Below are 16544 nucleotides of genomic sequence, written 5' to 3'. Positions count from 1 at the left end.
GGCTCTGGTACCTAATGGATTACCTACTTTTCTCTTTAAAAAATGTTGGTGTAGACACCTAAATTTGTCTTGTCTAATTAAATAAATATTTTATTTATTTAATTATTTTAGCCTAATTCTTCTATTAATTAAATAAATCTTTATTTATTTAATTAATTCATTTATCTTCTTCTAGCCTTATTTCTCATTTAAATAAATTTATTTATTTATTTAAATTATCCTTTTCCTAAATTAAATAAATATTTCATTTATTTAATTGATCCCACTTCCTCTATTAATTAAATAAATCTTTATTTATTTGATTAATGCATCAACCTTTTCTACCCATGACACATGTCATTCATCTTTTAATTCCTACACTACCTACCCTCTCATTATTTTCTTATTTCTTTCACCTACCCTCTAATCCTAGCCGACCATCTATCTTTTACACCTCTCAATCTTATCCACCCATTTCTTACAATGTCTTCTATATAAGGAGACGCTTCCTTCATTATCAATCCTCCTGGATTAGCATTCGAACTTTCATATGCAATCAAGCCTACTTGCAACCACATTTCCGTTCTTTGTTGAGCTCTTGTGCACACATAAAATCTAAGAGCAAATATATCAAGCAAGATCAATGGAGATCCAAACCCTATTGGACATGTGATGGTATAATCTTTGTGATTTTGTTGATTTGCATTGTCTTAGGTAATCTTCATATGTTATGGTAGATCTTTGTTGTTGTTAGGCTAGGGTTTTGTGGTTGAATCTATTCAATCTTTCTATATTGTTGTTTCCATTTTTACCATAAACATTTTGGCACACCCCATGGGACTCTTGTCCTTTTGCACTTAACATCTTGGTTGCATATTTTATGCTTTGAAGTTGTAGATCTGACATTTCTGACAACATTTTGATATTTTTGCATCTGCACATTTTGAGATCACGTTTTTGCTTTTTTGCCACGTCTGTGACCTCTGGAATCGCATCTATGTCTTTGACACTATTTTATTTTTTTGCAGATTACAGGGTTGCGTCTATGTTTCAGAATCACGTATGTGTTCTATATCCGCGTTTGTGTTGCCAAAATGCATTGCGAGGGTTTAGGGCATGTTTGTGTCCTTTAACTGCATCTGCGTGAGGTTTAATCGCGTCTATGTTTCCAATTTGGCAATTTTCAGTTTTTATTCCAGTTTTAAGGCTTTATTTCATCATTTGGATTTTAGATCTAGTTTATTCTGGCTAACATCTTGTGATCTAGCTAACAAATTGGTGCAACTTGTCCTTGAAGCAAATCGCATTGTTGAAGGCCCCTTTTTCACAAAGTCTTTTGGATCTAAAATTTACCTAACTTGTGTGCTTGTAGGAGGGGTATTATTGCAAAATTACTAACACATCTTTGCTTCAAAATTTTGGCAAGGGTTTTTGATCTTTATTGTGTGCCTTATTTTCATAGATTACCAAACACTTCAATTGGTGCACTAAAATTGAACTAGTGTCTTTTGTGTCTTGAGCAATAGGCTCTTTTTGTTCAATCTCTAGAGGGCCCGTCTCCCCGTGTGGTCAATAGGACTACTAGTGAGGAGAGAACAACCCAAGTGGTAGCGAGGAAAACCCACCTCTTCCGAACCACTATAAATAATTGTATCCATGGTGAAGGCCATGGGTAACGTGTGTTGATTAGTTCATACAGACACTATGTCTCCCCATAAACCCATTTGATCAAATTTATTTGATTAATAGTAGGGCATAACCCCTACTGGCTGGGAGCCTTCTCTATTTACAGAGTTGAAAGTGCCGCATGTATGGCCACATGAGCGGATTCCCTTACTAGCACCTTTTTGTTTTAGAAAGCCAAAATCCTTCTAATTGTTGGGGCAGGAGGTCGAACCTCTAGAGCAGTCCACACACATACGGTTCTTAGTAGAGATACAAAGTTCTCCACGGGGAGTTTTTGTGGGGATTGATGCTTGGCTGCCCCGTAAAAGTGAGTGTCGAGGGTGGAGCCAATGGGGTCAAGCATCTAAGTATCCACTCTGAATAGCGTAGCCTCGAGGGAAACCCCATGTGGGATGAACAACTATTGTCCTGGGCAACCATAAAAATTGTGCTTGTCTTCTTTTAAACATTCAAACATCAAGATCAAACATCAAAACATTACATCTTTTGTGTCTTCAAGTGTATGCAAAACATTTTTACATCAAACAACACACTTTATTTTAAGTCATTTTGAGTCCAAACACTTGCAAACATTGAGTCCTCATTAACATTATGTCCTCTTGTCACAAAAAATAGTCAAATATTTAGATTTGGTCACAACAACAACTTTACAAAATTGGAAAAATTGCACTTAGTTTCTGGAAACGCGTCTGTACAGTATTCAATCACGTCTGTGTCATTTAACGATGTCTGTGCAGGATAGAAACGCGTCTACGTTCTGATAAGAAAAATTACATTCACAAAATCTCAGAAACATATATGTGCAGTGTTCAAACACGTCCATGTCCTTTAATCGCGTATGTGAAGTATATAGGCACTTCTGTGTTTAGAATTGAAAAACAATTTCAGTCCAACAAACAAGAGTAATTAGTTTCAGATTTCTTGAGCTTCCTAAGTTATTTCTCCAAGTTTTCATCTAGCATTCAACCTATTTATGGGTCTCACAAAGTCCATCATTGCTTTACATCTTGCATTACATTCACATTTGTCTAAAGTTGAGTCAAAAGGTCACTTGCTTGTCCTCATCTTGGTTTGTCAACATACTATATACAACAACATTTTGCTAGGTGGTCCCTCATCAAGGTCTATCACCTTTGGGTCTCATTTGGTCTTACTTAGAGTCAAGGTCAACTTACCTCATCAAAAGAAACTATCATCTCTTTGGAAGTCACACCTAATCTACTACATACATACTTGGTCTTACACTTTGGACATTGCAAGTACACCTCAGATTCATTTACATTCCATCCAACTCTTGGTCTTCCATACTCTTTCCATTTTCATCTAGTCTCATACATCTTGGTCAAGACCTAGTTCATGGTTGAAACCTGTTCCCACTAGGAGAGAAGCTAAAGAGGCTCAAGAGTCCGCAAACATGAGTGCCTATGAGTATGACAATGATATCTTCTTCAATTCTGATCATACCACATTACTTGACATGGACACTTATAGAAACACTTAAAATGTTGAGAACATGGATAACACAAACAACAATGATAAACACAATGACAATATGGACAACTTTCCGGTACATTTAGCAGAAGTGGAAGACTCCATCATGGATCCCCATTTTAATAGATTGGTTGAGGAAATCATGAGGAGAGATAGACAATATTTCCTACAAGTGATGGCACAAAGTGGAGCTAAGATACCTCATGATTTTGACATGTCTCAAATAGTGGAAAATCGACCTATGTCAGAAACTCAACTCAACATGGATCAAAGTAGACCTAATAGTGGAGGCACTAGAGGACCATGTTTCGTGCCTGAGTCACCATCATCTTTGTTTCAAAAACCTAAGGTCCCACATACACATGGTCAACCTTATGATACTCATGAAGGAGCATCTCATGAACAACTCCGTCTACGCAGACCATTATGGAGATCTTATGCAAAAAAATACACTTAATCGCATACTAATGCTAAGGAACAACCTCCAAAACAATTGGATATCCAAAGGCATGTTCAAAATTTGGACACAAGGAAACCCCGTGTCAAATTTGGGGGCAACACACAAGAGAAAACTCATGACATGCCTATAGAATATGATATACGTGGACAAAGAAGACATTCCATTCCTCATTATGACTTTATACCATGTGGTTCTCATACGCAGTATCATTATAGACCCCCTCCATATGAGCATGTTTATGATCAATACCATCTATACATGCAGTATGCTCCTCCTCCACCCAGTGGATCAGGCATGGGATATGGTCTAAGAAGTCGATCTCCACCTAAGAACAATTTGGAACAACAAATTAAGAACTTACAAAAGAAAATGGAGGACATTAATACACCAAAGCCAACTTACACAATGAGAGATATATGTCCCTATCCATTTAACAAAAGCATTCCAATGCCTCCTTTTCCTATACACTTTGTGACAACAAAGTTTGATAAATACAGAGGAAAAGGATACCCTAAGGCACATATAAGACAATTTTTCATAGCTTGCATTGAGGTAGCAGTAGAAGAAACATACTTGATGAGATTGTTCCCACAAAGCTTAGGTGATCAAGCTATGGAATGGTTCTCCCAATTTCCACCTGGAATTAAGTCATGGGGTGATCTAGCGTAAGCTTTCATACAACATTTCTCATATAACATAGAGATGGACATATCAGTCACCACTTTGTGCAACACCAAGCAAAGGGATGGGGAGTCATTTTCATCATTCTTACAAAGATGGAGGAATTTAGCTAGCAGATGCTCTTGTGAAATTCCACAAAAATAAATGGTAGAGATGTTCACACAGAATGCCAACAAAGACATTGGTTATGACTTGAGGAAAGATTGTTTGTCCACTTTTAAGGATGTCATTGAGAAAGGCTTAGTAAACGAGAAGGTCTTAATTGAGCAAGGAGTCATTAAGATATTCAAAGAAAACAAAGAGGACTTTAAAGGAAAGGACAAGCCATGATTTTGGAAAAAGAACCAGAATACAGTAAATGATGGTGTTGTTGATGCTAACATAGTGAGACCCAAAATCATTCTTTCTAGATCAAGTTCTACAAACAACCAAGTGAACACTCAAGCAACTTCAAAACCACGAAGGAAATACACCCCATTGGGAGAACCACTTGAGTAAGCCTTCAAGAAGCTAGTGGCAAACAAGATAATAACAATTCTAGACAATCCTCCATATGAGCCAAAGGTCACACTGAATTGGTGGAATGATGATGAGTATTGTGAATATCACAAGAGCAAGGGACATAAAATAGGAAATTGCCATCGCTTGAAGAACATTACATAGGATCTTATTGATAGAGGTGACATTGAGATCGAAGGACATACATCCAATCAAGAACATGAGATGTTTAAAGAACCATTCCCTAAACATGACAAGGGAAAATCCAAAGGCACAGATGAGTAGACTAACTATATCAGAGCATCCTATAACTATGATTCAACTGTTAATCACATTTCGATGGACAATTATGTCTCTACCATTATCATAAAGGACAAAACGCTTGAAAATTCTACTCAAAGACCCAAAGTTGTCCTAAAAGGCATTGGACCTTCTTCTAAATCTACCTTTGAATGTAATGTCACAACTCATTGAGGTAAGGTCACTTTGCAAGGTTCTCCAACTAAAATCACCGCTCCCTCAGCAACTAAACCTGAGTACGATCTAGTAGAATAGTTAGGGAGGATTCCCACGCTTATCTCCATCCTTGAGCTTTTACGCATATCCCCCACACATAAATCCATTCTTGAAAAAACTTTGAGAGACACTTCTGTCCCCACTGATCTAAACGTGGACCAGTTTCAAGCCATGGTGGGATACCTTTCCGTTCCACATTCTCTTACATTCACTGAAGCTGACAACGCCTCCATAAGCCAACCACATAATGCACCTTTACACATTGAAGCCTTCCTACACAAACATCGAATAAAACGAGTCCTGATAGATGGAGGAGTTGGTCTCAATATATGTACTTTAAACACAATAATACAATTAAGATATTTTGATAAAGCTATGAATGCTACAAACAAAATTACCATCAAGGCATATGATGATGAAAAGCATTAATCCAAAGGCACGGTCACTTTACCTCTCAGAGTTGGGCCAGTTACGAAGGATGTGGTTTGTCAAGTCCTAGACCTCGATCTCACATACAACATATTGCTAGGACGTCCATGGATTCATGAGATGAGAGCAGTACCATCTACATACCATCAATGCATTCACTTTCCTCACATGGAGTTGAAGTAACAGTTAATGGTGATCCTAATCCATTTATATACTACAATAACTTGAGGCCAAAAGTCAAGACAATCATTCCAATTAATAGAGAGGCTATCCCATCTTCTGCATATATTGACCCTGAATCCTGAATTATTAAAACCTTCAACATCAAAACAAGGTGAGCTTAAAGGGAAATATCAAGACAAAGGCATGGGTGAATACACTTTGAATCAAACCATGTGCTTGCAGCAAGTTATGAGTTTACCAAAAGAGTATGGATGACCACATCCTTCCAAACAGGTATCTATCATTACACTAAAATGGGATCCTACTATATTCCAAAAGTGGGGTGAAATGGAAGAAGAAGACTTGTACAAAATACTTTACAAAGACCCTGAAGATGGTACACAAGATCACATCAAGATACCATGTGAAAAATATGGCAAAGGATTCAAGATCCTACAAAAGTTTGGGTATGATGGTAAAAGTCCTCTAGGCTTAAGAAAAGAAAGTATCACTCAACCTTTGCAACCAGAATTGACATTTAAAAATTAGCACTCAAAAGGGCTTGGCTTCATTTATTCCAAGGTAAACACTCACAAATCAGAAGAAGCATTGCAAATCATGATTTCCAATTATCAACAAGAGAGCCACTATTCCACTGACTCTAATGGATGGGAATGGGGTTCAAACAAATTCTCCAATGATTATGAACTCACTGAGACATTCAGAGAACCAGGTGAACCCACAAAAGAAGAGGAATTTCATAGAAAATTCAAAGTTGGTCAAGAAACAACCCCTGAGGATCCCACACAGTCTTTGTCTTTAGGTTCTAGGTCGAAATCATGAAGAATGAGGACACCCATTCCGGAATATGCTTTTAGTGATGACAATTTGGACTCATTCACGATCGAGACAGATGAGGAGAGTGCCAACGATGACCTCGACAACTACCTTGACATGCCTGAATATAACTGTATTTGCACCCTAACACCTGCTGACTTTGAAAACATTGAAGGCCTTCCCCTTGTTCACCACCAACTTATTGACTGGGACCATGAAGGACCTGTAAAATTCAACACATTCCAAAATGATGAAGCCTTTATCGACTATCTAGGCATACGAGATGATCTTTAGCTTGGGGACCATAAGGTGGGATAAACTATTGAACTCAATAGCGTGACATATTTTGGTGAGGGTGTTGGGCCTTCCAGTTGTAAAAATGTAAAAATAAAAACAAATAATGGATTTTACGATGAAAACCACATTGTGGCACTATCCGACCCCAAAAAAGTAAAAAGAAAGGATGTATCTGAGGGTGAAAACCTCTCTGAGGCACCCGAAGATGGAAGGATCGACATTCTTCCCGCATCATATGAAGAAAAATCATCTATGTTACTAGAGGAGACCATCAAAACAAGCATTGGTACAAAAGAGATTCCACATAACATATTTCTGGCATAATCTCTGACAAAGAGAGGAAGACCAAAGTTCATAAGTTTCTTCATAGACCGAAAAATCAATTTTGCATGTCCTACACCGATATGCCTGGACTGGATCTGGACTTGGTAATGCATCATTTGACAGTTAAACCGGGGGCAAAGCCAGTGAAACAAAAATTAAGAAAGATGCATCCACAAGTGGCATTATTAGTCAAGGCAGAGCTTGAAGAGTTGTTGGATGTCAGATTCATACGCCCAATTGATTATCCTGAATGGATCTCCAACTTGGTACCAGTCAGTAAGCCAGATCGCAACATTAGAATATGCACAGATTTCAGAGACATTAACAAAGCTTGTCCTAAAGATGATTTTCCATTGCCAAACATCGACCCGATCGTAGATCTCATAGCAGGTCATGCAATGTTATCTTTGATGGAGGGATTCTCTGGCTACAATCAAATAAAAATCGCGTATGAGGATCAGCACAAAACAACGTTTACTTATCCTTGGGGAACTTTCTATTGGAATGTCATGCCCTTTGGGCTAAAGAATGCAGGCGCTACACACCAACGAGTAATGACTACTATCTTTCATGATATCATGCACGTAACTATAGAAGATTATGTTGATGACCTCTTGGGAAAATCAATAGACAAAGATACACATTTGGACCTTTTTTCAGTCATTTTTGATCAGTTGGAAAAATACAAAGACTAAACCCCAAGAAATGTGTCTTTGGAGTAACCTCTGGGAAGCTCCTGGGATTCATTGTTTCAAAAAGAGGAATTGAAGCCAATCCAACAAAAGTCAAAGCGATCCTAAAAATGCCACCACCAAATATAAGTCAAATTCGATCGTTACAAGGAAGACTCCAGTCCATATGAAGATTCATAGCACAACTTGCAGATAAATGTCATCCTTTTCAGCACTTGCTACACAAAAACATCAAATTCAAATGGGATGATAACTGTCAACAGGATTTTCAGATACTCAAAGACTATCTTCTGAATCCACCAGTCCCAGAACAACCCCTGTTACTCTACATATCAGCTACATCAACAACACTGGGGGCACTCTCAGCGCAACAAGATGTTGCGGGCAAAGAAAAGGCAATCTATTACATCAGTCGTACTTTGGTCGGTTATGAGATAAACTACACACCAATTGAGTGTGTGTGTCTCATTGTGGTTTTTTCTTTGCAGAAATTATGACATTACATGGTAACTCATAAAACTAAGCTAGTCGCAAGGATCGATCCATTGAAGTATCTTCTCAATAAGGCGACACTTACTGGCAGACTAATCAAATGGGTGATGCTCTTGAGTGAATTTGACATTGAATATGTGGACAAAAAAGCAATAAAGGGACAAGCTATCGCAGATCAATTAGTAGATGCACCCATGATAGATGATGCTCCTCTAATTTCAGAATTTCCAGATGAATCCATCCTGGCGGTATCACACACAAAGCCTTGGCAACTGTACTTTGATGACTCATACACGTAGCATGGTGCAGGAGTTGGCATTCTCTTTATCACACCTCAAGGGGATTCCATTCCAAAATCATACTGATTGTCATTTCCTTGCACCAATAACATGGCAGAATACGAGGCATTAACAACTGGATTACGGATTGCAGTTAAGTGGAAGATCCAGGAACTTCATGTTTTTGGGGACTCTCAACTGGTAATTCGTCAAGCAACCGATGACTACCAAACAAAGGATGAAAAATTAATGCCTTACAAGAAAATGGTAGATGACTTCAAGCAATATTTCACAAAGATAACCTTTGAGCAGATACCAAGAGAGTAGAATCGAGCCACAGATTGCATGGCTACTATTGCCTCACTGATTGATCTACCGCAAAATGAGACTCGCTATGAGTTCTTGGTGGATAACCTTTTGGTTCCCTCGTATGAGATCACTCATACTGAGATGATATGCATCGTTGGTCCTGATTCCCAGTTATACGGTTCCATTTTCACATACCTTCGTAACAACACCCTTTCGCCTGACTTATCCAACAACCAACGTCGCACTTTCATTTGCCAATCTTCTCGATACGTCATTTTAGCCTGCATCCTATACTGTCGAGGTCTAGATGGCACTGTTCTTAGATGTTTAGAAAGGGACGAAACTCAAATTGCGTTACGCGAAGTTCATGAAGGTATATGTGGTCCACATTCTAGTGGTCCTACCTTAGCCAAGAAACTCATCAGGATTGGATATTACTAGCCCAATATGGAAAAATATTCATATCAGTTTGTCAAGAAATGTAAGCAATGTCAAATCCATGGAGACCTTATTCATGCGCAAGCACAAGAACTTCAACCGATTGCGACTCCTTTTGTCAATGGGGACTCGATCTCATAGGCAAGATTCACCCTCCTTCTTCCAATGGCCACAAATTCATTATCACTGCCACAGAGTATTCCACAAAATGGATTAAAGTTGTGTCTCTTACACAAGTCATTGGAAAATAGATTGCTACATTCATTCTCAACTATATCATTTGTTGGTACGGTATTCCTCTTTCCATCATCACTGATAATAGACGTCCTTTCAAAAACCAAGATGTTCATGAACTTTGTGATCGCTTCCATATTACCCATCGTTTCTCCACTCCCTATTACCCCCAAGGTAATGGTCAAGCTGAGGCATCTAATAAAACCATTGTTAAAATCCTAAAATATACAGTCGATGACGTTGGCCGAAATTGGCATATCCAACTTAATCCCACACTTTGGGCTTATCGCACAAGTGTTCAGACACCTACATGAGCCACACCTTATTCACTTGTCTATGGCGCTGAAGCTATCTTGCCTATTGAGGTCAAGTTACCATCTTTACAAGTCTCTTTGCACAACATTATCAATGATGAAGACTACAGGGTCTCTCGCTTTCAAGAACTAGAACTATTGGATGAATGAAGCCAAACTGCTTTTAATCATCTCAAGGCTTATCAACAACGAATGAGTCGCAGTTACAATCACAAGGTGAAGCCTCACACATTTGAGGTAGGTGACTTAGTTCTCAAATAAAATCATAAAAATCAGCAAGACAAAGAGAAGAAGGGCAAGTTCGAACCAAATTGGCTTGGTCCTTACATCATTACAACAACCTGTGGATCCAGTGCATATCAACTCTTAACCATAGAGGGTGAACCTTTGGAGGATCCTATCAACAACATGCACCTTCACAGGTTTTACACATAGCTCTTCAGCATATCCTAATTCAAAAATACAAAAAAATACAAAAATACAAAAATACAAAAAATAAAAAAAATTCAAAAATACAAAAAAATCATAAAAATAAAAAATTGTTACTTGGTGAAAACCTGGCAAACAGGCACCTTGTGACACAAAAAAATTGAATTAAAAAAAAAAGTAAAGAAAAATAAATTCGTCCAACGGTGAAAATCACTTCGGTGGCGCCCTGGGCAAGTACCATGGTGAAAATCGGGTCAATGGCACCATGTGTAGAGACATTGCTCCTCCCTCCTTCAAGATTCATTTCCATCATTTCACTTTGCACACACTCACAACCTTTCCATCCATAATAAATCAGCTCCTATCTGTGGCTAAGGCAAATCCTACGTCTAGTGATGGGTGTGGAACTGAGAGCGTCACACGTTCCGAAGAGTACAGTTTCTTCCAGATTTTCTTCAGTCTATCCGCACACAATCCATAATAAAGCAACATTTGCATCGCCAATCCATAATAAAGCTTTGCCTTCTCCACAATAAAGTATCAGTTTCATGGATTCAATCAGTTCAGATGAGACATAGCAACAACAATTGGCTTCAACAAATCAAATCTTTCAACAGACTCAGACAACATTATGGTTCAGTGCTATCTATCCTTTTGTGAAAGTAAACATTGTGACCACAATCAAATAGACTTATACAAGTGACAAGAGACACAAAACTTGAGGACTACAGTGGATGTTGGTGTCAAGTCTTGGTTTTCTTTTGATTTTATCTTTTTGGTGACATGTCTTTTAGCTTTTTCGGGATGTCACTGACTAGAGATTTTATCTCCAGGATGTCGCTGACTAGAAAGGCAAGGATGGGGTATTGTCACCTATTTTTCTTTATTGTCTGTGGATTGTCTCTTAGTAATGCTATGACTTGTCCAAGGATACGAGGACACTGTGAGTTTAGTGTGAACTGGGGCATTCCTTGTTTGCGACTGTCTGATCTCCATGCAAACAGGTACAATGACTTTCCAGGTCGAACATATATCTGGATTGTCATAACCTATTTGCCATAATAAAATCTCAATGATGATAATAGCATAAGAAACTCTTTCACTTCCATATCTTCTATCTTTCATCTCCCTTTCGTGATTGACCTTCATCATCCTTCTTGAGTCTGTGTAGCCTGCTTTCACATGACTGAGTATAATGACACGCCAAAAATATTTGCATTTCATGTAGTTTGCACCTGCATTCCCACATATTAGCATTTCATACATACATATAGATATCACAATTGCACCACATCCTACACACAACACATGTCAACGCATTTTATATTCTCATCATGTAAATAGTTATTTGCATTGTCATATTCATCCGCATTTCATAAATTCACATTTACATATGCATAACATATTAAAAACATAAAAGAACCAAAAATAAATAAAAATATTGCATTTCATCATATACATATTTGCATCCGTATCATTAACACATAGAAACATGTATCACATAGAAGAAACATCACATAAGGTACACATGCGTATCACTACCGCAAGGATGAATCATCTCATATATATATATATATATATATATATATATATATATATATATATATATATATATATATATATATATATATATATCAAAATCATAAGTGTCATGATATAATGATGTCAAAATACATATGGCTACAATCACCCGAAGGTGTGTACAACATCATACAAAAATGGTACAAAAATTGATACATAGGGATCCCTCTAAGGCTATGATGAACTCCCTCCCTCAAAGCTAGCTAGCCTCGACGGAGTCTGAGCCCTGGAAGGACCCGCCCCAAGATCATCTCTCCTACCCCCTCTATCTGGTGGTGGTGGAGGACCCATGACCCCACCACTAGACGCCTGTCTCATGTCTCTCCCTCTAGTCGTCGTTGTCGTCCACGATGGTCTCTGGAAGCTCCTAGCCCGCTGATCTGGTGGCACCACTCCATAGTATAGGTCTCTCTAGTAGGCTATCTCCTCCCTTGCCCGTAGAACATAGGCGTATCCAGCCCCTGTGTCCTCTGCTACCTGCCTTCCTGCCCTCAGTGTTGTCTCAACCTCTGTATAGCATTGAATAGCATGAGCCTGGCCATATCCCTCCCCAGATCCTGGATCTCATCTGCCTATCCCTAACAGATCTCCCTCAAGGATAATAGCTCATCCTCCTCCTCTCCTTTCCCCTCACCCTATCCCTATGGCTACTCCTGTCCCTCTCCCCATCCCTCTACCTTTCTGGGAACCTACGCTGCTGGCACCTGTAACGACAATCCACCTCTACCCCTCACTATATGTATCTATCTCTCCTCTCCACCCTCTCTCCTCTGAGCCACTCTCCTCTCTACCACTACGCCCCGCCTCCACCGTCAGCCTCTACCTTCGTCATCTCCACTATCATCTCTATCACCTCCACCGTCTCCCTCTATTGGCTCCCTCAGATCCATCAGTCGTGGAAACAAATGCTCTCCCCAATACGCAGTGTACTCTACATCCATCCCTGCCTCCTCCACATCCGCCCACATGTCCCAAGGCATCGACACCATCTCTTACATTTGTGTCATAGCCTGATCATACGAAAGTAATGGCCCTAAATGCACCTGATCCCTCACTATTCGTGCATACATCCCTGACCCCAGTGGCATTCGTTGTATCTTGTCGAACTGCCTACATACCCTGTCTATCAATTGCCTCTCAATAATATATGGTGTTCGACCAATCAGATACCTACTCCAGAATACATATGGCAGCTCCACTGCATCATCCTCCCACTCCTTGCAGTCTAAGTACGACCTCCATACCACATTGTCTATCTCATCAATAACCCGACGCCAATACTCTAACCTCCCAATCTGTGGCTGAGAAGTAATCATATCATACAGGTGTACATAGCTGCGCCCATATCCCTTGCCTTTAAAATGTATCAGTCGTGTAATTGACAGATGCTCATATGCCCATACCTGCAGTAATGTCACTCTGCAACCTAATCCCGCTGATCCATGATATACAAACTAATGCAGCTCATAATACATGTGTTCTAGCAGACACGATCCCCATGCAAACCTAATGTGCTAAGTCACTAATGTCCCTAGAGTCCTCCCCCATCCCACAGCCAACCCTCTTGTCACTCTATCCAGATAGAAGAACCCATTGATCACTCCTGCCAGCACCGTTGGTAGTGCCAATCCTGTCTGTGTCATGGTATTCCAAGCCACATGTCTAGCCATCATCTCTAGTCCTGGATCCTAGAACACTCATCTCAGTGCATCCCTGTCTCCCTTTCGATCGTAAGGAACTAACTCCCTAACGATTGGTATGCTCAGTATCCTATACACATCCTCTAAGGTGACTACCATCTCACCCATCGGCAAATGAAACATACATGTCTTTGAGTGTCATCTCTCAGCTAATGCAGACAACAATCCCATGTTCACCTGAAACTCAGGCACATACATAACGTATCGCAGTCCCATGACCTCAACTGCTGCTCTATCCTCGAATGTCAGCTCGGGTTGTAAGCTCTGAGTTAAAGGGAATCTCTTCCGTGACTCCAACATAGGTAGGTCCTCCTGCAGCCAAGAAAATCAACTGTGTCAATCCTAGTAGTACTCCTGGTTCATCACATAGTGTTGCTTTTTATCCCAGTGCTTATATCTATCATATGGCACTCTATCCTAGTGGTACTCCCTGTTCATCACAAAGTGCTATTTTTTATCCTAGTGCTTATATCTATCATATGGCACTCTATCCTAGTGGTACTCCCTGTTCATCACAAAGTACTGTTTTTATCTTTTAGGGCCCTTACTTGAGTGTATCCTCTTGAGTAGCTTATCCAATTGACAACGTATTTTCTATCACATAATTGTCAATCCCTATGGTACTCCCTATTCATCACAAAGTGCTTCGCTCTATCCTATCTTAGGGTCTCTGCTTGAGAGTATCCTCTAGAGTAGTTTCCTGATTGGCAATGTATGTTCTATCACATAATTGTCAATCCCAGCCTTACCTACTATCCTAGTCTTCCCTAGAGGACCTGCTTGAGTGTATCCTCTCAGCAGCTTATCCAATCGACAATGTATGTTTATCACGAGACTGTCGATTCGACCTTGAAGACATAAACGCGCATTCATGACACAAACGCACTTGCATACTTCACAAACGCGCCTGATCTACACAAATGCACTTGAATCACACAGATGTGCCTCTACTCTACACAGACACGCTTGTCCTACATAAACGTGCTTGCACTTCGCAGACGTGCTCACATTGGACACAAACGCTACTAAAGTCATAGACACGCCTGGCACAAACATAGACGCGCTTGGAACCAACGCATACGCGACTTAGCATTTTTTCCCCGCTTGACATTTTTTTCTAGACCTACCTAAAGCGCATTTATTACACTATCTGACATGCATTTATGAAAACAATTAATGCAACAAGGTACAAGGAGGTTTTGTGGTACTTACCGACTCTCCTGCATCTGCTAGCCTCGCTACCAATGCCATCGCTACTGACTGCTCTCTGCTCTCTTTGCACTCTGATCTCTTAGGTGTGTGGATGACAATGAGGATGTTTTCCCTCGTAGTCTATCTTATAGACTACCCTATCCCTCATATCCTGTGTTAGTCTTCTTTATCCCATGACTCTGTCACTCTATCCTATCTTGTCAGTCCTGTCTAGCCTTTCTTTCTTATCAAGAGATTGTCTGCGATATTTTCAAACATTTTCATCCAATCTCTCGAGGGGGCATACCATTCCCATCTTGGGGCAACTTTGTATCAGTTCATATTATCTTCTTTGAAACAACGCGACAAGCTGCATTGTCTCAAAGAGGGGCAAAATGTAGACACCTAAAATTGTCCTGTCTAATTAAATAAATATTTTATTTATTTAATTATTTTAGCCTAATTCTTCTATTAATTAAATAAATCTTTATTTATTTAATTAATTCATTTATCTTCTTCTAGCCTTATTTCTCATTTAAATAAATACATTTATTTATTTAAATTATCCTTTTCCTAAATTAAATAAATATTTCATTTATTTAATTGATCCCACTTCCTCTATTAATTAAATAAATCTTTATTTATTTGATTAATTCATTAACCTTTTCTACCCATGACACATGTCATTCATCTCTTAATTCCTACACTACCTACCCTCTCATTATTTTCTTATTTCTTTCACCTACCCTCTAATCCTAGCCGACCATCTATCTTTAACACCTCTCAATCTTATCCGTCCATTTCTTACAATGTCTTCTATATAAGGAGATGCTTCCTTAATTATCAATCCTCTTGGATTAGCATTCAAATTTCCATATGCGATCAAGCTTACTTGCAACCACATTTCTGTTCTTTGTTGAGCTCTTGTGTACACATAAAATCTGAGAGCAAATATATCAAGCAAGATCAATGGAGATAGGAAGAATGGAGATCCAAACCCTATTGGACATGTGATGGTATAATCTTTATGATTTTGTTGATTTGCATTGTCTTAGGTAATCTTCATATGTTATGGTGGATCTTTGTTGTTGTTAGGCTAGGGTTTTGTGGTTGAATCTATTCAGTCTTTCAATATTGTTGTTTCCATTTTTACCATAAATAGTTGGCATATTATTGGCGTTGATATCTTTGAGGCTACAATTCTTGGGCTACAAGTAATATTATTAGGGAAGTTAGTAATACCTTCTTAGCTCTACTTTTGAAAAAAGAATCTACATTAAACCTGTGATGATTTCAAACCCATTTATGATTGCAGGACATTAAGAAGGCCTATGACAAAGTGGACTGGATATTCTTATTCAAAGTATTGGAGGCCTTTGGATTTACAAGTAGTTGGTTAGATTGTCCATCTTCACGTGGATTTCATGTCCATGATTTTTATTCCTAATCAGTGTGTCTCTAGAGGGGTTTTTTGAGGTCTTTAGGGGGTTGAGGCAAGGAGACCCAATCTTCCCTTTTCTTTTCAT

This window comes from Cryptomeria japonica, chromosome 9 (assembly GCF_030272615.1).
Source record: "Cryptomeria japonica chromosome 9, Sugi_1.0, whole genome shotgun sequence".
Taxonomy (NCBI): domain Eukaryota; kingdom Viridiplantae; phylum Streptophyta; class Pinopsida; order Cupressales; family Cupressaceae; genus Cryptomeria; species Cryptomeria japonica.
Note: the sequence above shows the minus strand (reverse complement) of the source record.